General features: G+C 51.0%; 1 long non-coding RNA gene across 1 annotated transcript in view; it reads left to right on the top strand.

Annotated features, from left to right (window-relative positions):
• Positions 1 to 15,426, top strand: part of LOC136329133 (uncharacterized) — a 32,979-nt gene extending 17,553 nt beyond the window's left edge. Inside the window, exons 2-3 of the long non-coding RNA XR_010730157.1 lie at positions 8,423 to 8,554; positions 13,804 to 15,426. This is a non-coding gene — a long non-coding RNA (uncharacterized lncRNA). The remainder of the gene's footprint in view (positions 1 to 8,422; positions 8,555 to 13,803) is intronic.
• Positions 15,427 to 25,696: the final 10,270 nt, after the last annotated feature.

The raw sequence follows: 25,696 nt of genomic DNA, 5'->3' as shown, positions 1-25,696 counted from the left end.
ATGGAGTTCTGGTAACCGTCCTATATTATCTCAGTTTTATGGATAAAAAACTTGGCTCAGAGAGCTAAACTAGCTTGTCTGAAGCCACCATCTAATGAGGGTAAGTTCAGAATTTGATCTCACATCATTCCATGCTCCTCCCACCACATGGATTTGCCTCACACTGAGTGCATAGCCTGCATCTTTTCTGGCAGGATGCTCACAGGGCTGTATTTTATGTCCCAGTCTCTTGGTGGCAGGGGCTGCCTGCCCATCCTGAGATTGATGGAGTTCCAGGACACTCCTGCAGATGCAGATGGAAGATGCCCTCTCCCCAACAAGTGGGCAGGCTCCCTGCAGGTGGGTCCCAGATGGTGGCATTACCTGAGCAGTGGGATGGAGCAGGGGAGAGGTGCCAGGAGAGGGTGGGGCCAGAGCTGGTCAGACAAGTGCTCGGTGGAGAGCATGGCCAGGCTTCAAGGAGAGTGCCATGTAGATTAGAAGTGTGGCCTGTGACAGGCTTGGCCACGGTTGGCACTGTTGCCCTGACCCTGGCATTTGACATTTTACAGGAATCAGAGATCAGTGCCTGGCAGGGAGTGGTACACATGCCAAGCTCACTGGAGCTTCTGAGAGATGCTAAACCTGGAGGCAGGGATATGAGGGCTCTTGGGCCAGGTCGTCACCTTTAAGCTGTGACCGTATCTGTAGATCTGAGGTCAGGCTCAGGGGCCACTCTACTCCTGAGAGCCCCACGTGTGTCTCTCTCACTCGCACCCCTCATCACCCACCCTGCGTGTAAGAGTAGTGGCTTGAAAAGGTGGACTCTGGATCCTGACTTTCTGGGTGTACCTCTTGGCCTCATCACTGATTAGCTGTGCAACTTTAGGTAAGTCATTTAACCTCTCTGTTCCCAAGTTTTCTCATCTGTAAAATGGGATTAAAAATGGTGCCAAGGCATATGATTGTTTTGAGGATTAAATAAACTAATGTGTCTAAATGCTGTGCCCAGCGCCTGGCACCTGGTGAGTGCTGAATGGGTCAGCTGGCACGACTATCACCACTCATACCTTGGCACTGTACAAACCTCATTGGCTAGTTCAACCCAGATGTCAGCTGGAAGCCTCCTGTTCTTGCAAGTGAGTTAAAATTGGGGGAAAACTTCCCAATTCCTACAACTTGGGGAAGTCCGGTGTCTGTGTCAGGATTGCTACAATATCTTGTAGGTCTCTGGTTCCTACCAATTCACCTTGAGGCCACTTGGCTGAAGAATTCAGATGTTACTTGGCTGGTTTTCCCAGCAAATTGGTTTCCTTAAGCATTTCAGGAGTGATGGCAACGGGGTGGTAGGGATGTCACAAGGCACGGCTCACCCCATGGTGCTGTCTGGCAGCTCCTTTCCCTGCCACTCACCCCCCCCCCGCTAATTCTGTTGCTCCCCCTGTTAAGCAGAGGGGCTTCTCCCTGGGTCACACAAGGAGCCACCATTTGCCGAGCACCTGTCAAGGGCCAGGAGCCATTCTGAGCACTTTGCAGAGTCTCCTCATTTAAAACTCATGAGACATTGGTGAGTATATGCTTTTACTATCCCCACTTTGGGGACAGAAATGGGTGACACACTTTATACAGACAGTTAGTATGGCCCTGAGCCCAGGGATCCACCATTCACTGCCCTGCTTGGCCTTTCTGAAACCTTAGCTCTAGGCTCTGGGGCTAAACTGATAATTCTGTAACTTTATATATATATTAAAAAAATCTCCGCCCTGGCCGGGTAGCTCAGTTGGTTAAAGCATCATCCCAATACGCCAAGGTTGTGGGTTTGATCCCTGGTCGGGATGCATACAAGAATCAACCAATAAATGCATAAATAAGCAGAACAACAAATCGATGTTTCTCTCTCTGTCTCTCAATCAGTCAATCAATAAAAGAGTAAAAAAAAAAAAAAAAAAAATTCCCCAACAAACAATCTCTCCTTACAAGAAACCCTGGCTCTAGCCTGACCTGTGGTGGTGCAGTGGATAAAGCGTCGACCTGGAAATGCTGAGGTCTCCGGTTTGAAACCCTGGGCTTGCCTGCTCAAGGCACATCTGGGAGTTGATGCTTCCTGCTCCTCCCCCCTGTCTCTCTCTCTGTCTCTCTCTCCTCTCTCTCCCTCTCTGTCTCTCTCTCTCCCTCTATCTCTCTCCTCTCTAAAAATGAATAAATTAAAAAAAAAAAAAAGAAGAAATCCTGGCTCTAACTGTGCCCTCCTGTGTCTCCGCACACAGAGCGGCCGGAAGGCTCAGAAGGCCGGGGCAGCTTTCATGCTGCTCGGACTGGAACTCCAGGCCTGGCTCTTGGGCCAGTCACTCTGCCTCCCTGACGCTCAGTCTCTTGTCCTGTGAAATGGCTTAGTAACATACACAATGGTGGCCGTGATCCTCAGCGCCTCTGTCTCCAGCTCCCAGCATGGTGTCAGCATGGGCAGCACCAGAAAGGGCTCATTGGGCAGCATTCCTGTGTGCTCAGGGGGGACCTCTGTCCATAGCTGGCCTCGAGTGCGGTCTTTCTTCATTCCATCCTCTTCACGTCTGTGCCTCCTGCTGGGGCCTCTCCCGCCTTGAGGCCCCCTCTTCCTGTCTTTAGGTCTGCAGGAGCAGAGAGACCACTCTTTCCATTGCTTCCTGACCCCCACAACACAGCTCTAGGAGGAAACTAATCCAGGCCTGTGGGAGACAGACAGTCTCTGAGCCAATGAGTGTGCTTCCCGCTGCCCCACCCGTCACTGGCAGTGGCCTCGTCCAGCCCGAGTGGCCTCATCCAGCCCGGACAGTGCTGGCCCAGCCTGCCATGGGCAGAGAGGAGAGGGGCAGGCAGCACTCTTCGAAGGACACAGCAGATGAGGTTCCATCTCTGGCTCCATCTTGAGGAGCTGTGCTGGGTTGGGCCGTGACAGAGAGCTTGCCTCTCACGCCACCTCTACTGGTAGTGTGAGAGGTGAGAAAAGTTTCCGTGCCTACAGTCTGCCTAGTCCCTACTCTCATCCCCAAGGCGGCTCCTGCAGTGGGGCTGCAGTCAGATGGAAACCAGGGCTAGGGGACCTGGGTTCCAGTCTCTGCTTCATGCAGCTTGGGTGAGGGACCCTGTTGGAGCCTCCATCTCCTCTGCCATGAGGGCTGGGGGGCAGCTTCACCAGGACTCTGATTGATGTGAAACAGTTGGGTACCCCCTGTGCCCTGTGTAGACCCTCCCCTCCCAAGGAGTGGGGAAGCAGGGTCGGCCTGGCATCTGTGATCTCTGTGGTGAAGAAGAACCCTCTGTCCCTTGACACACACAGCACGGCCCACCGGCCCACTCAGGCCCTGAAGGGTATGTGTGTGCATTTGTGTCTCTGTGTTTGTGTGTGTGTTTGCACACACATGTGCACGTCTGTGTGTGCGTGTCTTTCTGTGTATATGTGTGTCTCTGTGTGTGTGCATGTCATTCTGTGTGTATATGTGTGCTCAGGTGTATATTTGGGCTGCTTGTGTGCTAAGCTAAATGCTTCTCCTCATGTCCCCCACCTCCCTGGCCCTGGGACATTGGAAACCCCGTGTAAGCCCAGCTCCTCCTTGGGCCATCTGTCCTTGACTCCTCACAGAGAGTGGAAAGTGGCATTTCTGTTTCTTTATTTCTCAGTCAGTTCTCCGGATGGCACGAATGTCCTCTAGCAGGTGAGTCGGAGCTTCCTCTTCTCTCTCGGGTTTGCCTTCTGCCTCTTGCTCCAGCCTTTCCCCTTCTCTGTCTTCCCTCTGCTGCCTTTTCCTCTCCTACTCTCTCTTCATGGCTGCCTCTGACTCCCTCCCTCGCCTTCCTTTCCAGTCTCTGTCTCTGCTTCCCTCCATCTCCCCTGCTGTCTCTCCCTGCCTTGCACCGTGTCTCTCTGTCTCTGTCCCTCCCGTCTCAGCCACCAGAACTTGCTAACAGCTGCTCCTCTGGGAGGCGTGAAGGCGGAGTTGGCAGTCGAGGCTCTGTGGCAGGCGCAGAGCCAGGAGGGGGGCTGTTCTGCATTCGGGGTGTGTGTGTGAATGGTAGTGTTCGTGGGAGGAGAGGAGCCAGGGGAGTGCCGAGAGGAGCTGTGGGGTCGAGGCAGCTGAGCCCTGGGAGAAGCCTGAGGTCTGCGGGGGAGTTGGAGATGGGTGGATGGGGGATGAGGTTTGAGTCTGGTAGGTGTGTACATGCATGTGCGCATGTGTGTGAGGGGCGTGGGGACGAGTGAAGCCTGGCAGCTCTCAGAAAGGAGAAGCCTGCTTTTCAGCATCTTGTCTCTGTCCACTCTAGCCAACCGTGGGCCTGGGCACTGACACAGGGAGCCATAGCAGATGGTACAGGAGCCCAATTCCTGTGAGTGTGGCAGCAGCAGACCGGGAAAGGCCTGCCAGGCGGGGAGCAGCAGGTGCCTAGCATGCATTACTGCACCATCAGTGACGCCAGGGAGCTACGGCGGAAAGCCAGGAGGCAGTAAGCAGGCGTGAGATCCATGCTCACCCCTTGCTCTCCAGTGCCCTGACCGCATTACACACAGTGCTGAGGGGGACCTGAGGGCCAAGGTCTCAGTCACCTTGCACTCTTTAGTGTTAAGGAGTTCATAGCTCATACAAGCAGCCCATTCTGTTTTTGGAAACCGCTGTCTCCTAGAAAGAACAAACAAGGTCACAAACTCCTATTCATCCCTCAAAGCCCAGCTCAGATGTTACCTTCTCATGGGAGGCCCTTCATGAATCTCTATATAGAGACACTCTCCTCTGGTTACACCTCTACCTTGAACCTGTCAGGGCACTGAGACCACCATTTGATGATATTTGTGCACTTATATGTCTTTTTCGTGGAACTTGGAGTTCCTAGAGGGCAAATGTCTCATTTGTCTCTCTGCCCCAAGTCCAAGAAGGGGGTAGACCCAGAGTGGGTTCTCAGTCACACAGATCCTTGGGTGACCCAGACTGGGCCTAAGGGGTGAGGTTGGGCAGACAACATGCTCCAAACCTGGGGGTCGTCAGGGCACTGGATCTTGGTCAGTCAGTCAGTTGGTGAGCTCCATGGACTGAGGGTCCATTCTGTGTATAGTCTTCCCTGGGACCCTGGGGTGGAGAACAATATGGAGGTACTAGGAACCCTGCTCTGAAGGAGAGACATGGCCTCGGCTCTGAGAGACGGGGACCCCGTCTGAGAGAATAACCATGGCCCACAGAGGGGCTGTGTCTCTCCAGGCTGGCTTGTCACCACCAGCATGAATGATGTCTGTCTGTCCTGTCTTTAGTTCCGTTTTAAAGCAATTCCTCCACCCTCAGACCTGTGTCTAATGAACGTGACATTCAGAGAAAATGTCTTTCGTAAAAGGTCACAGGAGGAAGGTGGCTTTCTGGCTGGCAGTACCTGTCCTTCCCGCACCAGCTGGCTCTCCTTCAAGATGAGGTGCTAGCTGCTCCTCCCCCACCAGGTGCCTTTCAGGCTGTGGAGACCTTCTCGCCTAGAAAGACACAGCCCCGCTGGCCATGTCTGTTCCCTTATTCTCTCTCTGGGCTCTCCAAGACCCAGAGATAACTCGGATCCCAGCCCTACCTGCAGGGCACCTAGGAGGGTGGATGCTACCTGAAGTCCCGGCTCCAGGGTGAATCTGCAGGAGCAGGCCGGGGGGTGGGGGCAGAGGCCATGAGAAGCCACACCCTCCATACTCACTAGTTTGTCCTTGGTCCTGAGGCAAATGGTGGGTCACTGAAGATTTAAACAGGGAGATGTTGGTCATACTTGTTCTTAGGAAGATCACTCCGGCTGCAGGTTGGAGGACAGATGCCGGTGGGAGCGGGGCTGCACCTAACTAAGACTCGTGCTGCCACGGTGAAGGGACAGTTAGGATGGCAGGCTGCCTTCGGCCGCTGTAAGGCACGCCTCTGATCCCCCTTCTGGTGCCAAGTACATTCTTTGATGGCTGATGGGATGGAGTCGCCTTGGAGCCATTAGTACTTGGTGTTTCAAGGGAGTCCAGGGGGCAGTTGTGGGGCCTGGAATTTGTTGTCAGGCAGCTGCAGTTCAAGTCTAAGAACTTGGGCACATGACTTAGATCCACCTGTGCCTCTGGTTCCTGGTCGGTGAAATGGGCGCAATGAGAGAACGTCTCCCACCCTCATCTGGCTAGTGCAGAGGATGGAACTGTAAACCTGCAGTTTTGTTGACCTGTTGTTGTTATTCAAGGTTGTGAACCCAAGCGCTGTGCAGGCTCTCGAAGACCAGACATCATAGCAGAGGAGAACGTGTGTGGTCACGGCAGCAGGAGTGCGAATCTTGGCTTTGTTACTGCCTCGCTGCCTCTCTTGGCCACAGTTACCTGATTTATAAAATGGGGTCATGGTAGTACCTACCTTGTGGTGTATAGAAGCAACTGCTCTTCTAAGCAGTATATATTTTATATATCCTTCCATCACTGGGAAAGAGGCATCATTACTCTCCAGGGTAGCTACAGGGAGAGAACAGAGCTTGATGTTTAGCTGTTTTTGGAGTGAAAATTGCCTGCCCGCCCCCGCCCTCCAAGGGCGGGGACTGTGCTTGAACTTGCCTGTCCCACTGTAGCAGATGATGCAGTGGCGCCCTGCCCGTGTGCCCCAGCAGCTCCCGCAAGTTCCTGCAACCCTCCGATGGAACGAGGGCTTTCTCTTGCCTTGCGCCAGGAGCAGGCTGGAGTGGATGCCACTGGGAACAGCCCTCAGCCAGTTATGGGTGAAAATGGAGTATAAACATGGTTGCTTTGACCCTCAGGTGGGCCACCTGTGCGGCATGTTCCACACCATCCCCAGAGGTTCCCAGCTGGCTTGAGTTTCAGGTGCCCACCATGGTGACCTACTCATTAGCATGCCCATATCGGCTTCTTTCCCTCCCTGTCTCCCCACTCTCTGACCTCTGCTTCCAGGGAGCGCATCTCAAATGAACCCCTTGCACCCAAATCCTCATCTCAACTCTGCGTCTTGGTGAACCCAGATGACGGGTGCTTCTCCAGGGTGTAAGAGAAGAGAGGAGGAAAGGAGGGTTTTGAAAAACAGGGAGCCTGAGCAACATGACAAGAACCCATGGGCCTGACGCTAAGAGGTGGCAGTGAAATATTACCAGGAGCGGCTGAGGTTCAAGAGCATTAGGTCAATTGTTAGTCATGTACTGTGCTGCGTAACCACTGCCGTTACCTTCAAACTTTCAGCAAAACTCAGTCATGTGGAACAGCATTATGTCCGTGTTTGCTCTGGGGAGTCGAAGGAAGGAAAGGCTGCCAAGTTCTCAGGGTTAGTTCAGGGCAGAGAGAAGTCTCCAGGAACAGAAAGCAAGACCTGTATGAGATGAGAATTCAGCTGAGTGATATCTGGGAGAAATTAAGTCCTGCAGGTATTGTTGGACTTGCAATTTTCCTAACATATTTAGGATGGGATGCTGGGAATATTTTACTCATATGTTAAAATAAGGGTGAACCCACAAGATTGAACTCTGTGGGGTCGTCCAGGTGCTTGGTGAGGCGAGGTGATACATGCAAAGCACCCAGCATGGTGCTTGACTCACACTCATTGCTCAGGGGATGATAAAGAGCGTCCCTTCCGAGGAAGGAGGTTTTCTGCACTAAGACACTCACAGGGGCATGGAGGCGTGGCCTAGCAGAGCTGGATTTGAAGCAGTTGGGTTAACAAGAGCGGCTGGAAGGCACCCCGTGATCCCATCTTCACCAGGCCCCAGGGAACCCTCTCTCCTCCTCACTCTTCACTTTCTCCTTTGTTAAGGAAACTCCAGTGCAGCCTGTTTGTACCTCTGGTCCATTTTCTGGACATCTTCTTTTTCTTTTTCTTTTTTTCATAGTGTCTAAATACAGACTCAGAAGACATTTTATTTCTAATCTGTGACCAGACATAGATAGAGCCATAAACAGGACTGCAAATGAAGTTACTAAATGCTCAGGATGCAACCGGTTTTTGTTCTTCCTTTTGTCTTGTAGCTGCAGTATTTACCTTCTGGTCACAGGGCCTTTGCACATACTGTTTCCTCTATTCAGAATGCCATTTTCTCAACACTGCCCCTCCTAGCTTAGTTAATTCCTATCTACCCTTTGAATCTCAGACCAGGTATGGTTTTCTAAAGGAAATCCTCCTTGATTTTAGGTTTGCTTCTTGCAGACTGTGTTCTTTTCCTTTGAATCTCAACACATGTGATTATGTGAATAATGTCTGCAAGCCAGCAAGCACCATGTGGCAGGAATCTAATTCACCCCCCCCATGCCCCCCATTGTATTGTCAGCACCAGCACAACATGACTAGAGAAGGTGCTCACTATGTACTTGTTAAAGAAATAAGGTAAGACACTTTTAGTCCCAGGGTAAAGGTGTCAACTTGGACCCCATCTATGGCTTCCAGAGCTAACGGGCCCCTTAACAGTCTTTGTTCCATCCTCCTGCCTCCAGGTGAATGACTTACCTGCTTAAAATGCCAAGCTCTTCGCACTGCGGGACTGAGAAGCATTAATTGTGTGGGGAAGCCAGTGTGTGTGACATGAACAAAGGGTAGCGTGGGACAGACATTTAGAAAACTAAAAGGTAAGTTTTCTTCACTTCCTCCCTCCCTCCCTGCCTCCCTCCCTCCTTCCCTCCACCTCTCTCTTCTTTTTCTTTTCATTGTAGGCTTTTTCTGAGCTTTTATATGCTAATGAATGAGGCAAATCTCCAAGAGGAAGGGTTTACTCTGCAGCAGGTTCCAAATGTATTTGATCCCAGAATTTATTGATTCATTGATTTTGCAGGGCAAATTTGGGATTCATGTTTCTCAGGAAATTCTTGGGGAAATGCTGACCTACAGAGTCAAGTCCAAATTTTTGAGCTTTATGTTTAAAATCCCTAAAGACCTGGGTCCCGCACCTCTTAGGTCCCCCTGTTCCTCCATTTACTCTTGGCTCCAGCCCACTCAATGAGGTGAAGCCTTCCAACCATCACACGCTCTTCACTGCCTCCTTTCTCTCTGTCAGGATGTAGGTAGCCCTACTGTCTGCTGGCTGAACTCTTGTTTATCCTTCAAGATCAAGACCAAGATCAAGTATCAGCTTCTCCATGAAGCTCTCCTTGATTGTGTTCCCAGAGTCCCTGATATATCCTTCTACTAGAACAGGGGTCGGGAACCTTTTTGGCTGAGAGAGCCATAAACACCACATTTTTAAAAATGTAATTCCATGAGAGCCATACAACGACCCGTGCATGTTAAGCATTATCCAATAAAAATTTGGTGTTGTCCCGGAGGACAGCTGTGATTGGCTCCAGTCACCCGCAACCATGAACATGAGCGGTAGGAAATGAATGGATTGTAATACATGAGAATGTTTTATATTTTTAACATTATCAATTTTTTTATTAAAGATTTGTCTGCAAGCCAGATGCAGCCATCAAAAGAGCCCCATCTGGCTCGCGAGCCATAGGTTCCCGACCCCTGTTCTAGAGCGTGACTATAATCTCTAGTAAGGAGCTGTTCATGTGTCTGTCCTCCTGTTAAGCTCCTCAGGGTCAAGGTCAAAGTGATTTCGTATTCATGGCCATGTCCCCCGTGACCAACAGAACATTTTACAGAGTGGGAGAGCATAAATATTTATTTGCTGAATAATGGCATAAATGAGGGTTGAAATGGAAATCTCTTCAGTCTTAAAAATGGTGGAGAGGGATGGCCCAGTCTCCCTTGCCACGATCTGCAGTGAAATCTCTTCATTCATTTATCCTCAGCGTGGGCCTCTGTGCTTGGCCCCTTCCTGAATGGTGGGAGTGGTATATGACATTCTGATGGGTTTTAAATTCCAAGTCCAATACATCTCTGGCTTTCCTTATCTTACTAGTAAAGAGTGCATGAGAGGATGAGGGATGGGGTGAAAATGGGGAAGAGGTGAGCTCGGGGTGGGCACTGTACTTGGTATTTGCCCTAATCAAGCTCATGGGCCAGAATCCACTATTCATTTTTTTTTTTTTTTTTTGGTCCTTATCTCACTTGGCCTCTCACGGGTATTGAGCAGAATTATGCACTCTCTCCTTCTCCAAACACTGTCTCCTCTTGGCTTCCAGGACACCGCATTCTGGTTCACTGGTCCTTCCCTTCCCCAGTTGGATCCCCAAATATTGGAGGACCCGGACCCTCAATCTCTACATTTATTCTCCCTGGGAGATCTCATCTAATGCACTGGCTTTACGTATTGTCTCTCTGCTGATATCTCCCCTCCTACCGTCATCACTGAGTTCCACGTGCATTTACCCAGAAGTCCCCCTTTATGTGTAACAGGCCTCCATACCTAATTCCGCCAAAGCAGGAGCCTAGATCCTGCCCACCCCCAAATGAGTTTCTTTTCTAGTCTTCCCATTTCAAAATGGCACCATGACTTGCTTAGTTACTCCAGCTGAAAACCATCTGCAAGTCATTCCGTCGGTAAGCCCCTATATTGCTCTATTCTGAAATGTAACCTAAATCTGCCGCATCTGGCCACCTCCTCCACTATCACCCTGCCATCATCCCTCACCTGGACCATTGCAACAGCCCCGAACTGGTGCGTTTGGTTCCTGGCTCATCCCCTACTCCTTTCCCATCGCCACTGACAGAGCCTGTGAGTGTTACTGAAAGAGTAAGGGCTTTGCCCTCAGACAGATATGGGTTTATATCCTGGTTCTGCCAAGTTTTATCTGTGTGACCTTGAAGGAATGACTGAACTTCTCTGAACCTCAGCTTCTCATTTGTGGAATAAGGATGAAAGCCACCCTCTTGCTTTGGAGACGAGGCATCCCAGGGTCTTCTCTGCTGTGGTTAAAATGAGGAGGTGAGGCTATGGGGTAGACCACTTGGACCTGACTTCACCTGGAAAACACAAAGCCAGACTAAACATCACTGGAGAATTACATTTGGAAATATGCATAGATGCATGTGCTGTTTCGTGACCCTTGTAATTGTATCTACTACGTGTCAAGCCTGCTTTGGGTTATTCACAGACATTATGATGTTTAAAATAATCCCATGAGATATACCTACTCAGAGGAGATCACTCAGAGTAGTGACGTAACTTGTCCAAAGGCACACAGTGTGTCAGCAGCAGGGTCAGCATTTGACCCTGGGTTCCATTCCTTGACCCCCACAGAAGGCTGGGCTTTCACTTTGTACGGATAGACTAACATGGATGCAACCCCAGCCATGTGGAGGTGCTCTCATTCAGCGTCCGGGCCTTGGAGTTGGCTGTAAGTTGGAGTCTAAGCTCTGCTGTTGAGAGAGATTTTCTCAGTCAAGCCACTAAATCTCTCAGAATCTCTATTACCTTGTGAGAAAAAAAACAACAACATTAAGACAATAGCAGTTATCTCATCAGGTGGTGTGAAATCAAATACAATATTATGTGCTAAAGTGGTCTGTAAACTGTAAACACATGAATTATCCTTTCCTCCTTCAGTATTTGTGGGCAATATGGGTTCAGAGAGGCTGTTTTGTTTTAGGGGCTTACCCTGCTTCTTTGAGTGCTCTTGGGTACCTGGGATCACCCCCCCCCTTTCTCAGCCAGAACGCTAGTTTTTTCCTCACTCTGCCTTTAGCTCTGATTGTTTCCTTGACTCAGTTTCTCTCCCCAGCTCTTCAGACCCCCTGCTCCACGATCACAGTCTCCTGGGAAACCTGCTCAGATGTTCTCACTTGGAAGGGGATGTTTGCAATTTATGTTGCTATGCTATTCTCTCCCCAGGAAGACAGGAGTATGTTAGCCTGCATGTAACAGTAGGGATTTTTTTTCCAAGCTTTTATTTCCAGAGATAAGATTCTTATTAGGACGGAGCTGTGAAAAGCTGCCTCTGTTCAGACTTGTGTCTTCTGCTTCCTAATACCTGTCCTTGTTGTGTAGCCCCCCACCCATCCCTGGCCTGTGGAGCTGAGCACACGACAGTGTAGGCCAGCAGGGGGCAGCAGAGGGCAGCAGAGTATGAACTAGAAGGGGCTGGCGGAGGGGCAGGTGTTTCTGCAGCTGTTTTGGGAGAGGGGCCCTGGGTGGAAGGGTCTGGTGACTGAGTCTGCTCTGTCTAGGTCAGCAAAGATGTGGGGATTGCTTCCAGAAAGTCTCTGAAGAGAATGCATGTCTAAAAGTGCAATGGGACAGAGACCCCGGTGGAGCCATTTTAGGCAAAAAGTGGCCTTCATTGGCTCACAGAACCTGGTTCTCAGGGACAGTTACAACCAGGAACTCAAAAGCCATAAGACCATTTCTCTACTCTATGGGTCCTCTTTCTTCTCTGTGGCACCTTTATACTTTTTAATTTTTTTTATGTTCTCTTGAAGACTGGCTCCTTCAGGGACTGGAACTATGGTCACCAGCAGCTCCTGCCCCCCCAGGCTCCCTGATTCACTGTCTTCCTCTGGTTCTGCCCGGACAAACCTCAGAGGAGACTTTTTGTTGTCCTGTACTGGCTCATACCCTGCCCATGCGGCCAGGGGGTAGGGTCCTCTGGTTGGCAGCCAGGACTGAGTTTTGGTGAGGGGGAAGGAACGTTCTCCAACGAAGGGCTTTCTCTTGTGGAGGAATAAACTGAGCGGACACAGCAATGTGCACCTACCACAGCCTACGGTGGATGTGACACTTTCCCTTTGGCACAAAGGCAACCATCTGTTTCTTGGATTCAAGAGCTGACCTTTGAGGTTCAGGTTAGCAACTCCCACCCCTCACTCCCTTTCCTGAAAGGAAGAGACAGCGTCCCAGGAGGACCGGAGCTTGGTTCTCTGCCTTAAATTCACCTTGCCCTGGCCTCTTGGTGACTCTCAAGTGGGCGCGACGAAGAGGCCATGAGATAGTGTTTGAGCTGGGAGGAAGTGTGTGTGGGGGTGATCTGACCCCCACAGCAAGGTCTCAGTTGAGATTGGCAAATAGTATCCTTACAGTTTTCTGCTCGAGATGCATTGTAAAGAGTGATTTACTCTCCCTGTCATTGCCTGCTAACCCTGGAAGCTAAGCAGGGGCTGCCTCGGGCCGCGATAAATGTCCCCACCTGAGCATTGTTAGTGGTGTCTCCTGACCTGTGAGGTCATGTGGTGAAGCATGAAGGGTAGGGGTGGGGTCCGTGGAAGCTTTAGGCGACCCAGGCAGTGTCCTGGAGCTTCCCTGGAGGACGTAACAAAGGATGGGGACAGTGCTACACACACCTGGAGCAGGAAGTGCCATGGGTCCAGTGGTGGGGTCAGGGCAGGCAGACGGGGTGGTGGTGGGGAACCTGGCCAGACCTTTGGGCACTGCCACCCCAATTTCTCATGTATGTAAAGTATCTGCTGGCATGGCCTTATTTGACCCTAATAGTCTTTGGTCCTATGTTACAGTTGAGGAGACTGAGGCCAAGGGTGAGTGACTTGTTCAGATTGCTGATGACAGTTGGTAGAACTAGGGCTGGGTCCCAGGGCTCTTGTTTTTCGGACCACGCCACTCTCTGTTGTCCAGAGACAGAACAGGGGACGAGGAGGCAGCTGATGCAACACAGTCATCGACATGTAGGGATGGAGGCCTGTCCACATGGCAGCCCCCAGCCCAGGCCTTGCAGCCCCTGCAGGGTGCACAGGGCAATTCTGTAAAATAAGTCATCGAGATTGCTGTACTGATAACGACCAGGTGCCTGATGCTGTTGGACCAAATGGATGTGTACTGAATTTCCTGTGGACAATTGCGTTTCACCTTCTGGTACTTTCTGCATGCCCAGGCCTCCTGAGCTTCTAGTCTGCATACTCTCAGCAAGGCATCCCCATGAGGAGCCCACAGCCATCGTGGACACCCTAGATCACAAGCTCTTGTCTCTTTCTCCACCCCTAGGCTGCTCCTTCTCTGGGACCTCGCAGCTCAGTGACTAGGATCATCTTCCTCTAAACGTTTCAAGCCAGAAAGCTGAGCATCACCTTCAACTCTACTCTCCCTCTTACCCCATTCAATCAATCTCCAAGTCCCCTGGATTCCTCTCCTTAATGTCACTCGAATGCATCCTGGCACAGGGTGGGACCTGTGCCGGGTACCCCACAGAAGCTGGAATGGCGCATTTCCTCTGGGGAGGTGGTGTGTCCTTGCTTGCCAGGGCTGCGGGTGAGGCATGATAGGAGATGCGCCCATTGAGGCAGGGGACAGCAGACTTGGCATCCTTTGGGGAAGGGAAGTAGGCATGGAACAGAACTGTTGACAGACTCTGGGCTGCTATATTGGGAAGATTTGACAACACACACAAGGAGAGAGTGAGGGCGCGTTGACGGCTGGTGAGAGGAGCGGGGGCTGGCTGGGGACGTGCCGCCACCACCCACGCAGAAGGAAGTTGGGAACAGATTGCTTGGGACTGGTGCCAACCTCCTGAAGAGTCGTCTGCTCCCTCTCCTGGTTCTGGCACTGCTGAGCAATTGGGGAAGGGGCTGCCTGGTTGCACTCGGGTTGGCCAGGAATACGGGGTGCAAGGGCGCATCCCGAGGTGGGAGCCTCACTCTGCACAGAGGGGCCTCTTTGCCTCTGGCCTTGGTTCCCCATTCTGCCCCATCCTGTCCCACACCACCCCAAACCAGCCCAGCCTAATATCACCCTGCACCTTTACACCCTTTTATCTCCCATCTCACCCTTCTTATCTCTAAACCCTCTGCCATTTACCCCGTCCCATGGTCACCAGTACAGGACGCTTCCTCACGTTTTGTTTCTTATCTCACTTTGAGTGGACGAGGAAACAGGAGGATGAGTTTTCTTTATTTGTTTAGGGCTTGGGACAATAATTATACTCTGTCCTTCAAGCTTGTTCAGAACCAACTGAGTGATAACTCAGGAGTTGGGCTGATAGAGTCATGGAGAATGAGACTTGGAAGTGTGGCCACAGTGGGGTCCCATACAATCCCCGTCTCCAGGCACAGACAGAACCGGACAGCTGCAGGTCTCTCCCCTAGAGGCAGCCCAAGGGGTTGGCCCACGTTCTGCAGTTCTCCCCAATCTCCCACCAGATGAAGTATTCCCTAGAGTCAATAGGGCTATAGTTCTACCTCGGCACCTCTGAGCACACGGTAGGGTCGCACTTCTTGGCCCCTCATGATTGAACAAGACATGGTTGTAAAAGTAAAAATGTAAGCGATGTCTAAGCATTAGTATGTCCCCTGCCCTCCCCCCCCCCAGGTGATATAGAGAAGTGGAAAGAACAGTGATTAGACTCCCACCTCCCTGACTAGATCTTAGGAGAAAATAAGAAAATGAGAAATAGCCTCCTTGTAAAGTGCACGAGGTGAGCACTCAATTCATTGAACAAATCCTGCTGGGTTGGGGAGAATCGAAACTGCCATCTTTAATCCCTCTAATTATGTTAGAGGCCATTCTGCTCTGCTACACCCTCTTACTTCCACCTGGCCTCCCGGAATCCTCTCCAATGGGATCCTCCTCCCCATCTTCTCTTCCCCTCAGTGCAGAGCATGGGGGTGGTGGTGGTATCTGTAAAGGATGCAGCACCTGGGTGGCCGGAGTCCATGCTGGAGCCACCTGCCTCCCTGGGCTCCCTTTCCTGTCCTTGCTTCTGCTCCCTCCCTCATACTTGCAGAGCCCCCACATGATCCCCACTCCCTTCCTGCTGGCTGGAACCTGGGTGTATTTACAATGACTCATTTTCTGGGTAACTGTTGGTGGGAGTTGGTGACCATCCTCCTTTGTCACTCAGACCTCGTCCCCCCCCCCCCCCCGTGCCTCTCGGGGAAAGGGGTGTTGAATGCAGGCCAGAGACTTGGGAGAAAGCCAGCCATTAATGAACTCCTGGGAAGGAGGACTCAAGCAGTACCTGTTGAGTGAATGTATATGTTTGTGCATGTGTGTACACATATTGGGGGAGGGAAGCCACAATCTGTTAAAGCTTTCAAACTGACCAGACAATAACATCTAGAATCATCTGGGCAATGAGAGGGGGATCCTGGATTTAGAGTTAGTCTTCCAGTCAAGTGTTGGTTCTGACCATTAGTAATTGCACGACCTTGGGCAAGTCAATTCACCTTGTGACTTCATTGTCTCCACTGTACATTGAGCGCTTGTACAGTGGATGTGTCTCCTTGCTGGGGGCAACCTATGAGATCAGGGCTGAGCAGGAGCCCTGGAGAGCCTGGTGCTCGGTGATTGCCATTGTCATCATCAACTGGCAATTTGCATGGGTTCTTACCTCCCACATCCTGGAAGAGAGCTGAACCAGGTGCCCAGGGCAATGACAGGGGACGTCCTGGAGAGTTTTGGTGAGAAACATCACTCATTGGCTGTGCCACAGAGAAGGGTCAGTACTTCAACAGCAAAGATGTGGGTGGTGTGGAGGGCATTTCATGTGAGGGCAAAGGCGCATGTGGAGCTTGACGTGTTGAGGGTGCGCCACCTAGTGGTAGGAGTTCCGTGTGGTTATCTCAGGAGGGGTCCGAGGAACAAATGAATTTGGAGAGTCAGTCACTGGCATTTCAGGCTGGGGAGGATGGAGAGTTCAACTTGGCCAATCCATCCTTTTTACAGATGGGCAAACTGAGACTTGGAGAGGCAGGGGCACCGGTGCTGCAAAGGGGATTAGGACAGTTCAGGGCTCCGGTTCCAGGTTCCTCTAATTCCAGAGGACTTGAATGTCCAAGACCTGCATGGATCTTGCTGCCCAGGCAGTTGCTGTGCCTATTGAGTGCGGCTGGGAGACAATAGCAGACTGGTTGGGTTGTCTTTCCCTGGAGGCTTGTTACCACTTGAATGTCGTTGGGAGCTTTCAGTCAATGATGCAGGCATGCCAGGGTCTGCCAGGCCGGTGCCCACTTTGCATCTCAATGCTGGGCAAACCATTGGCCTGCATCTAGATAGGTAGTTCCCGGCCCTGGCTGCATGTCCGAGTCACCTAGAGAGCAGAACAAAAGAAAGGTGCCCGGCCCACGGCCCACCTCAGGCTGTCTGAAGCCCTCTCCACAGGTGACTCCTTTATGGCCAAGCTGGTCTTCAAGTTCTATGGGAGAGATCACGAAGTCCCGGCCAGAGGGGAGTTTTGGGGATGGGTTTTCTGGAGAAGAACAGGCTGGAAGTATGGCTTGTTATAGCTGTATTTCCATGGGAACACGACCGGGACAGGGAGGGGAACACGTGTCAAGTGGCCCAGCAGGTCCCTCCCTGCCTGCATGTTCCCAATCACATCCCATTGACCTGTTGGGAGCGCCTCGCCCTTGGGCTGGTTCTAATGACACAGCGGCCCTGCCATCTCCATTTGCCGTGAATTCCTAACTATGGCTGCTTCTGGTGTGGTCGTTAGCATCTCAACATTAATATCTCCCACGTCCATCACCGCAGTGATTAGGATCGGAGACTTGCGGCTCATGGGTGAGGGGGTGTGAGGCGGGTCCCCAGGTGGGTGGGGGAAGGAGGGTGACAGGCCAGCTTGTTAAATCTAATTACCTGGCTGCAGACAGCGGCCTGGGCTCTTCTGAGAACCGCTAGGCCCACCTTGTACTCCTCTGCCTGCCTCTCGGCCATAACGAGCGGCCCGCCACCCGCTGCCGCACGGCTAGATGGGACTGAGTTTAATTGCTACCCAAAATGTCAGCCCTTTCAAACCCACCGTATTTCATCACTTACCTTTAAAGAAGAGGGGGAAAAAAAAATCAATTTGGACCGTGAGTTTCGGCAGCAGAGCCCACAGAAAGGGCTGCCCAGTTCTTCAGGGGAGCTGTTCTTTTCATTAAAATAGCTATTTTTAAAACTCTCTCACTCTTTCTCTCTCTCTCTCTCTCTCTTTAACACGAGATGAAAAATCCCAGCTACAAGAAGAAACCCTTTCATGAGGGAATAATAATATAAAAAAAGAGTTTAAAAAAGCCCACTTCTAAAATGGATCCCTTTTTTTTTAACCCTCTCCAAAGGTTAAAAAAAGGGGGGAAAAAGGGTTTTATTCTCAAAGGGCTTTCACACGTGTGATCTCATCTCACCCTCAGAGCTTGCGGTGTTGGGGGAGGGTGGGTGTCACTGTTCCCATTTTATGGATGAAGGAATGCCCCCGAGGGTAAGGCTCTGCTGGGGGTGGCATGAGGTCCCACCTCCATTTAAGGGGTGGGGGGGAAGAAAGAGGTCCCCATTTTCTGTTGGGCAGACTGGTTTCCCTATGGGTCCGTACATGCAGCCCATCTCCCATACACCCACCTCCCAAATTCAAGCTATTTACCTACTAGTTAGAAAAGAAAATAAAGGGGCAGGGCATTAAAATACCAAACCAAACCACAGAGGCCCATTGGCGTTTAACACTCATTTAACTCTGCCTGAGATCACAGGCATCCTTTCTTCCCCAGGGAGACTTCCCGCCCCCTTCCCTTTAGAAGAAAGGAATGTCATTCTTTTGGAGATTACATTCCCTGGAAACTGGTTTCTTAAGCTCCCACCTAAAGAAGCGTTCTAAAGTCTGCAGACTAATTAACCCCATTGTTCAGAATTAATAACTGCAGGAATATTTGGAATCAACAAGAAATGTATCAATTGGGCTCTTAATAAACCCAATGAAACGTCTCAGCATAAAGACCTATGAAATAGACTTTTAAAATATTAGCATAAACCACCAACCTCCCAGAGCAGCACAATCAATCTTAATTGACACTTTATTTGTAGCAAGAATTGCTACCAATTTGGCAGATCCCCCCACACTGCCTGCTGAAATGATAAAGATTTTTTTTTAAGAGAAAAAAGGGGGACTTGAAATTTTTGGTGAATGAAGAGAGAGAAGAAATTGAGAGTCCCCGGGTGGAAATGGAAGTGACTGGGGTCTAAGGCGTCCTCTCTGCTTATCGGAGTCCAGGGAAGGTAGGGGTCTTCAGGGTTGAGGAATTGTCACTGACACACAGACAGAAGCAGCCCCAGCCGCCTGCCTCACCTGGGGCCACCAGCAGGGGCAGAACGGCAGTATCTGTGGTGGGGAGCCTGGGAGTGAGTGATGAGGAGGTGCTGGCATCCTTTGTGTGTTTGGTTTCTATTGTGATGAAACATTTGCTTCCAAAGGTGGGGTTCTGTTTCCAATCCTGCATTCTCTAGTTCCTCTTAATTTCTAATAATTCCGCCCTGAGTTTGGGATAAATGTTAGAGGGGCCCCAGTTTCTCCTTAGCAATCTCAAATCAACCATGAGCCAGCAGGTAAAATCCTCTGGGGTTTTATTTCAAGGGACTTGCTTGTCCATCCTTGGTGTCTGTGACCACTCTGACATCACTGTCTTCCCTCTCCCTTTCCTCTTCATTGTCCTCTTCCTTTTCTCCTTCCTCCTTCTGTAATTCCTGGGGACACAGTTTTAGGGCCTGGCCTAGCTAGGCAAGGTGGTCCCACATGTTCTGAAGTGGCTCCTGCTTGCTTAGAGCAGGCAGAGAGGAAGCAGTCTTGGGTGCTGTCCCAGAGTGGGCACGGATTGCCGCAGGGGGTCCAGCCCAGAGTGTCATGCTGGATTTGAGACTGATAGGGGAGTGTGGCGGTTCCTGTCATGTGCCCCTGCTTGGCTTAACAGCCTATACTCTGCAGCTGTTACGTGCATGGGCTCTGGGGTCAGGCTGCCTGGGTTGGAATTCTGGCTCTGCTGTGTCTTAGCTGTGCATGCCTCAGTTTTCTTGTCTGTAAGATGGGATAATCATAATGATTCTTAAAAGGGTTATAATAAAAATTGAGTAAATAAGTGCAAAGTTCTTAGAACTGTGTCTACCACAAAATACACACTACACAAGTGCTTTGCTCTTATTGTTAAAAAGAAAACTGGAAGGAAGTAATAGATGCCATTCATTGGTCATTCACCATGCGGTGTTATGAGAGAGAGCCCAGGGTAGAAAGAAGATCAACCAGATCAAACGCTTCAGATTGACAAAATACTTCCCGAGAGCCTCCCATGGAGTTGTTGGTCACCAATCACTGGACCAAGACCGGGGTCCGATGTCAGTGTGATCTCAAGACCAGGCACAGTTCGAGGAACTTCACATGCATGGGCACCTATGGCAACCACCCTACCAAGACTCTAGTCCTTGTGTCTGGAAGGGTGGGGGCCTCTCTGCAGGAAAAGGGGGCTGCTGATTCCTTGTGATGTTTCCAAGGTTTGCTCCTGACGCTGTGAAGGGGCCCAAACTCAGTGACACTAACACTGTTACCATTGGTGGGGACTCACCAGGAACCAGACACTGGCTATACATTTTGCCGATTGCCAGTAACCTCTGCGTGGCTTGGTGTGGCAGAGCAAGGGAGTGAGAGCCAGGTCTCCCTGGCTGCAAAGCTCACAATCTCACCCATTACAGCTCCTGCCGCTGCGTTGCAAGCACTCTTTTCCATCACTTCTGAAACTGGTTGCACACCCTACAGCGTGGGGAGTTTAAAGCAGGTTCAAAGACCCGGGCCTGTGGCTTGACCTCGTAATGGTCTAAATTCATCAGAAAAAACTGCTTCTCGGGCTAGTGGAGGAAACATGTAAGACATGCACTTAGGTTCATTTAAAATGTTTGCTGCTTGTGTTTTTCTGTAGACCAAAAAGTAATTTATCAACCAATCCCATGTTATAAAACATCAGCAATGTAGAGCACGGTTTAAATTCATGCCTAATGTTTCTTCAATTAGTCGTGAAATTATATATGTTAGATATATGGCGCATGAGGGACAGATCCATATATATGGTGCCTGGACCTCATGCACGTGTGTGCACGGATGTGCACATCCATGTGTAACTCCTATATTTTGTCGTAATGCAGTTTCTTGAGAGTTTACTGTACCAGACACTGTGCTCAGTGCTTCACATGTATTATCTCATTGAGTCTCGCCCAAACCTTATGAGGTGGGTTCTATTATGGTCCCCGTTTTATAGAAGAGGAAACTGAGGTGCTTAGTTGCATTGGGTCCCACGGCAAATTAATAACAGAGGAGAAACTGACGCCCATGCTCCTTGGTGGACATGCTGCTGCCTTCCCCTTAGTTTACAGGATGTATTGTTCTCATTTTAGCTCAGAGAACAAACGAAACGTTTCCTGGGAAGAATGGAGAAATCACTTCAGAGTCAGTGCCAAGGGATAGATTTGGTCCCAGCAAAATCTTCACCCAAGAGCTCCAATGATGAGTTCAGGAGTCCTCTCTTCCCTGATTCCATCAACGTGTCTGCTGACAGTTTGGATGCCCATTCCAAGAAGAAAAATAATGGTAGAGCTTCAAGGCTCCATTCCTGGGGTCAGAGTACCTGGGTCAAATTCAAGCCTTGCTGTGTAGCCCTGGGCAGGCGAATTAGCCTCTCTGGCCTCAATTTTCCATCTGTAAAATGGGGCTAAGAGTGGTACTTAGTTTGTAGGGCTATTGTGAAGATTAGGGGTGTTCATAGTGTAAAATGCTGAGAACAGGCCTTGACAAGCAGAATATATGTGCTACTGTAATCATTTAGAAAGTCCAGTGGATGCAGTGCTTCCTCTAAACCCCAGTCTGAAAAAGCCCCACTTAACTAATATTGACTGATGCTGGTTCTTGGCCTTCTCTTAGACCAGTCTCTGTGGCTGGGGGCGGGGATATGCTGATTAGGCCTGGTCAAATGCTCACAGTGGAGCCCAGAGACGGCCAGTCCTCCCCTTCAGCACAGAGATGGCTGATCCTTCCCATGGACTGAGAGTGGTAGAGGGTTGACACCCCAGTAGAATGTCACAGCATGTCACCAGAGGGGGAGTGGATGCTATGTGGGCACAAACCAGCAGGTGACCACTAATGTAGCTGACCTGACACTTGAACCCAGGCCGTTCACTTCCCAAGAATGATAGCATGGATTTTTTTTTAAAGGTAATTTCCCAATTATTTTTAAATTTGTAGCTTATATACAGTAAGATTAACTTTTTAACTTTCTGTTCAGTTCTCTTGCACTTCAATGCATGTAGAGAGTCTTGGAAACACCACCACAAACAGGATCAGTGCCCCCCAAAATTCCAGCATGCCAGCCTGTGGTAATCAGTCCCTCTTGGCCTCGACAAAACCATTCTCTGTCGCTACAGTTTTGCTTCCACTAGAATGTTCTACAAATAGAATCATCAGCCTGAAATCTTTTGAGGCTGGCTTTTTTTTTCCGCATGATGTGATGCATTTGGGATTCATCCTGGCATTGTGTACAAGACAAGCTCGTTCCTGTTTATTGCCGAGTAATATTCCATCGCACAGCTGCACTGCATTTGGTTTCTCCATTCACTTGGTAAAGGAAGTTTGGGTTGTTTCCAGTTTTTGGTCATCGTGGGTAATGCTGCTATAAACCTCTGTGCTCAGGTTTTTGTGCGAACATCAGTTTTTATTTCTCTGTAAATAAATACCTAAGAGTACGGTTGCTGAGTCATAGGATGAACTTTGTAAGAAACTGCCAGACTGCTTTCGAGAGTGACCAAACCACTTGGCATCTCCACCGCAGGGCGGGAGAGTGCCCGGGGTTCCACATGCTCTCCGGCACGTGGTGATCGCCAGGATTTCTTCTTTTTCACTTTGGACATTCTACTAGGTGTGCACTCCAAGCTTGTGATCTCAACCAAAGCTTTTAATAAGTGGTGTGGGTAGCTGCAGAAGTCAGAAAAAGTCCTAACAGAGGGAGCGGGAGCCCAAGCATTGCACCCCAGACACTAGAGCGGCAGTGGGGAGGTGGTTGGGGATTCCTCTGAGCGTTTGAAGGAACTGGGTTTTGTAAGACAAGTTCGTGATTGAGCTGGGAGAGTGGAACAGCTGTCAGGGCTGTAAAGGACCTCAGCGATCACTCTGTGACATCCCTGTACTGTACCAATGAGAAGACCCAGATCTGGCTGCCAGGGAAGGGTCATGCCCAGCGGCAGGACACGCAGTAGATTCTCAACAAATTGCCTGGCCTGGGGGGGGCACTGGGGGCTCACTCTGTAAGAAGGAAGGCAGCATGTGGGGTTGAGAGGAGTGGAAACTGTCCACTCTGCAGATATTAATTGAGCCTGTTACATGAAAAGCGAGCCATTTCCTTGCCTCTATGTGCCCGTGACCAGTAGCCCGTGAAGTGTCAGGCGCCAGTACGCCAGTTCGCCAGTTCCAAAGGGGATAGAACAGTGCTGATGAAAAAGGAACCCGGGCTGGAGCTCCCCTCGGCCTGGAGCTGCCCAGGCGGAGCTCCACCCACCCCCCTTGTACCTGATCCTCAGAGGAAACTACCAGGAAGCAGGGCTGAGTGGATGGACCATGGCGCGGGGTTTTGGTGGCAGGAAGTAGGAAAGAAATGACTATTGCCTCTTGTGCTGGACCAGGGAGTAGCCTGGGCCTCACCTCAGCTCCTGCAGGGGAGGGGGAGCTTTCTGACTTTCATCTAAGGTGCTCACTTGAGGGGAGACGGGAGGCAGAGAAAGCCCTGGTCAGGAAGCTCAAGGCCATATATTTTGGTTTAAGGAGGCGGAGCCTGCCAACTGCGATTGCAGGGGCACCAGGACCTGCCCTCCACTTCTCACTCCCTTGCTATGCCATGACCTGGAATTCCACCTTCAGGGTCACTCCTTTGATTAAGGCTTGGACTCTGGAAGAGCCATGTGACAATGTGTGTGTGTTACCTGGGAAGGGCAGGTATCATTTGGTGTGGCTTGAGTAAATTAAGTGCTGCCATTTAGAAGGTACCTAAGGCAGGGCTTGGAGGGGCTGGGACATGAGAAGGATGAGGTTTTATGGATGGGGGAGGGGATGAAAGAGGATGGCTTGGTCTGAGCAAGAGCCACGGCCCAGCTGGGGTAGGAGGATGTGTGCTGCGCAAGAATGTGTGTGTATGGAGTGACCCAGGTGGGGAGGGATAAGCAGGGAGGCTGATGGAGAATGCAGACTGCTGGACCTCCAGGGCAGGGGGAAGGGCTCTGAAGGAGGGCAGTGCAGGCAGGGATGGGCTGGAAGGCAGCCTTCGGCCTGCTGTTTTCTCAGCGACACACACACACACACCTTGAGAAAGGCTGTGTGCTCCTGAGAACTTCAGGTGCTACAAAGGGGCTGCTCTGTGGGGCTTTTGGAGAGTCCTCTAAGGACCCCAGCCATTTCTACTTTGCTTGCTTTCAGACTAGACTCTCTCTGGCTATAGGAGCTTGTGATCTGGGAGGAGGAGTCCTGCCTCTGGGCCCCCTTGTCCCCACTGGCAAGATCAATTTGGGCTGAGCAGGTAGGCTGTGACACTAACAACCATGGTGACGGCAACATCTCAACAATGATGCTGACAACGCCATCTCTGAGTGCTTACTCTCCAACACGCACCAGTGAGCATGTCGCATACCTGTCACGCAGTCCTCACAAAGACTGAGCTATCACCCCGTTTCACAAACGAGGAGTTGAAAGAGCAACTTGTTCAGGGTAGAAAGGAACAGGAATTCACATGCAGGTCTGTCTCACTCCAAAGTGGATGCTCTTGACCATCACTCAAGGTCAAATGTATGGAAGTGGTTTGCCCCTTAATTCAAGTCAACAGGGCAGCATGGCATGAGGAGCCTGGAGGGTCCAGGTGTATTGCGTTGGGAGGGGACCAGGGTCATGATCCAGACCCTGCCCAGGAGAGCCTCCTGTCCATCTGGGAGATAAAGTGGGACCCCTGGGAAGCGGTGTCCATGCTACCCTCTGGGGCAGCCCCTTCCCTTGGACTGCCCCAGAGGGTAGCGTGACTACCCAGTCTTGTCCTCAGCAAACTTTATCCAAGGAGAACTTGGCTGTAAATTTCCCCAACTCCACAGCCCCCTGGCCCTGGCCCTGGCCCTGGCCCCGGTCAGTGGATGCTGCTGAGCAGACAACAGATTTGTCACTGAGTGAGTCCTGAGCCAGCACAGCTATCAGCAGGGAGGAGTGGCTGTGCACCACGGCCCTGGCAAGGTTGCCCTTGAGCATGACAGGTGCAGACAGAGACCTCAGAATTTGTGGCTCTTTCCTCTGAGTGATGAATTGACTAGCTCCTTGAGTCTCGGCTCCACTGCCTTCTTTAAGAAGAGGTGTGTCCAGCTGGGGCGGGGGGAATGAAGTGAACGGCAGGATGTGCCTGCACTAAGCCTTGGGGGTAACCGGATGGGTGAGCAGGGCTGGGCATGGGGGCGGTAAGCCTGGCTAGACTGGAAAAAGGGACTTGGAGGAGGGGCATTGCTCCTCCCCCCCTCCCCCCGACAGGCTGCGCCCCCTCCCTGGGCAGTGTACTGAAGCTGGGCACCACCCATCCTCCCTCTCTCCTGCTGTCTTGCTTTCTTTCAACGATACGCCCATCCATCAAACATTTATGAGACACCCCCTATTTGCTGGCACTGTATCAGATGCTGGGGCAGAGTAGTGAACAAGCTCCCCAGGATGCCTGCCCTCATGGAGCTTTGAGTCTAGTGGGGGCAGCACCAAATAAAACCTCAAAGAGTGACAAAGGCCATGGAAAGAATTCAAACGGGATGGTGAAGGAGCGACCAAGAGACCACATTAGTGTAGGTTTTCAGAGAAGTGTCTCTTAGAAGGTGACATTGAATGACATTGAATGCCAGCCAAGCCAGGTGCAGACTATGGAAAACAGCCGTAGGCAGAGAGAACAGCTGGTCAAAGTGCCCGAGGCAGGAGTGAGCCCAGAGACAAGCCGCCTGGCTGGAGCGGAGCAAGTGGTGGGGACTGCAGGAGAGGACTGGACGGAGCTGGCGAGGCAGGTCCCGGCGGGTTTGGCTTTCAGCCTAAGTGGGATGGGAAGTTATTGGGTTTAGAGTAAGGGAAAGGCATGATCTGATTTAACTGTTGAAACGATCA

The sequence above is a fragment of the Saccopteryx bilineata genome, chromosome 3, assembly GCF_036850765.1.
Source record: "Saccopteryx bilineata isolate mSacBil1 chromosome 3, mSacBil1_pri_phased_curated, whole genome shotgun sequence".
NCBI lineage: Eukaryota > Metazoa > Chordata > Mammalia > Chiroptera > Emballonuridae > Saccopteryx > Saccopteryx bilineata.
This window is presented reverse-complemented; position numbering and strand designations above follow the sequence as displayed.